The sequence below is a fragment of the Kogia breviceps genome, chromosome 16 (assembly GCF_026419965.1).
Source record: "Kogia breviceps isolate mKogBre1 chromosome 16, mKogBre1 haplotype 1, whole genome shotgun sequence".
Classification (NCBI taxonomy): Eukaryota; Metazoa; Chordata; class Mammalia; order Artiodactyla; family Physeteridae; genus Kogia; species Kogia breviceps.
This window is the reverse complement of record NC_081325.1, coordinates 10556209-10558284: the sequence shown is the minus strand read 5'-3', so window position 1 is coordinate 10558284 and position 2076 is coordinate 10556209. Positions and strand designations below refer to the sequence as shown.

The window sequence follows — 2076 nt, the reverse complement described above, 5'->3', positions numbered from 1 at the left end:
AGGCATCAAGCCAAAAAAAAGACCTGGAGGAAACTTAAATGTATATTACTAAGTGAAAAAGCCCAACCTGAAGAGGCTACATACTCTATGATTCCGACTATATGACATTCTGGAAAAGATAAAATTCTGGAGACAGTCAGTTGCTAACGGCAAGGGGAGAGGGGGGAATGAAGAGGTGGAATGCAGAGGATTTTCAGGGCAATATAACTATTCTGTATGATGCTACAACAACAGATGCATGTCATTTCATTATACATTTGTCAAAACCCATACAACGTACAACACCAAGATTAAGCCCTAATTAAACTATGGACTTTGGGTGACACTGATGTGTCAGTGTATGTTCATCAAATGTGACAAATGTTTACTGGTCATTCAAGTGGGCAAAGGAAATATCCTTTTAAAACTCAAGCAAACTGGGTGTTTGTCTTCTAACCTGTCGGAGGAAATAAGCTGTAATTTTTAAAAATGTGACCAATATGACAACTCTGGCGGGGATGCTGATAGTGGGGGGGCCGTGCACATGTGCGGAGGAGGGTTATGGGAACTCTCTGTACTCTGTACTCAGCTTTGCTCTGACCCCGAAACTGCTCTAAAAATAAGAGTCTATTTTTAAAAAACAGTAATGAAGAACTATAGCAAAAACTCAGTTTGTAATCAGAATGTTATGAAATATTTTGTCCAGATTCTCTCAAATCTCTTTGTAACAATTCACATCTCCCACCCGTCCCTCCTTGAAACTCTTGGCTCTTTGTACCATGCCGTCCTGGGTCTGCCTCACTCTGTTAGGGCACCTTCTCTGTCCTTATCCACCGAAGCTCCTGCTTTCTCTCCTAGACTTGCTGTAGGCACACCCCTCCGGGGTTACCCTCAGGCATCCCTCTCTCCGAACCCACTCTCTCAGTTTTCAGTTACAAAGACCTATATGCACATGATCCCCACATCACCAGGCAGCTCTGAACCGTCCACCACCAAACACCAGCCAGACCTCACCCCACCCCAGGACACCTCCCGGCGCCTGGAACTTGCCACATCTCAAGTTCATTTTCAAAACTAGCATATTCTGCCAAGATGAACGTGGTTCTCTCTGACTCCCAGGCTTGGAGCCTCCTTTGATTACACCTTTTCTCTGGATCCCCGCATCCAATCAGCTACCAGGTTCTATGGATTCTTTCATGTGTTTCTTTCTTGCCAACCCTGCCATCACCACTGGAAGACAAGCCCGCTGTGCCTTCCACCTGGCATTTCTCCTTCATCCTGCAACCCATCTTCCTGCCTCAAGTCTTCCCTTCATTTTTTCATGCTTTAATCTGAAACCAAATCTGTTTTCTGCAAAACGCCTTTCCGTACAGGTTCCCTCTGTCTGCAGGAGCCTGGGTCCCTGCCTTGAGCTACAACGCCCACAAGGTCTCTTCCCACCATGAACCTCTTCACAGCCATCACCTGGCATCTACCACATACGGCCTAAGTTTTAGTTACCTTCTTACCGGTGTCTGCACTCTCTTAACTAGACTTTAATGGCAGAACAAGTGCTTGTGGGTTACTTGAAAATGCCCACAAATACAGCAGGGCACCAACCCACAGCATCCCCAGGGGCCCAGACAGCATTCTTCTGCTTCTCAGTGGTATCATTGTTAATAATATTGTCATTATTTACAATAACAAGTGTTAATGAGGATGGACCACATGTAAAATCACAGGCCAGAGGAGGCCACTGACCATCAATTATTGTCTGTTGTACCTTCCTGCTCATTCATTTCTTCATTTCCAACAATGGCCCTACTTAGGTGAGGGGGGGAGTAAATTAGGAGTTTAAGATTAACATATACACACTCCTATACATAAAATATATAACCAACAAGGACAGGGAACTACACTTGATATTTTGTAATAACCTATAAGGGAAAAGAATCTGAAAAGGGTTTTATATATATATATATATGTGTGTGTGTGTGTGTGTGTGTGTGTGTGTGTATCTTTTTAGCATATCTATCTATCTATAAATAATATATATATATATATCTGAATCATTGTGCTGTACACCTGAAACTAACAACATTGCAAATCAACTATACT

The 2076-nt window shown here is 43.1% G+C and overlaps 1 non-coding gene across 1 annotated transcript; it reads left to right on the top strand.

Annotated features, from left to right (window-relative positions):
• Positions 1-334: 334 nt before the first annotated feature.
• Positions 335-454, top strand: LOC131743606 (small nucleolar RNA SNORA27). Its single transcript, XR_009331875.1, has one exon. It is a non-coding gene; the product is annotated as a small nucleolar RNA SNORA27 (small nucleolar RNA).
• Positions 455-2076: the final 1622 nt, after the last annotated feature.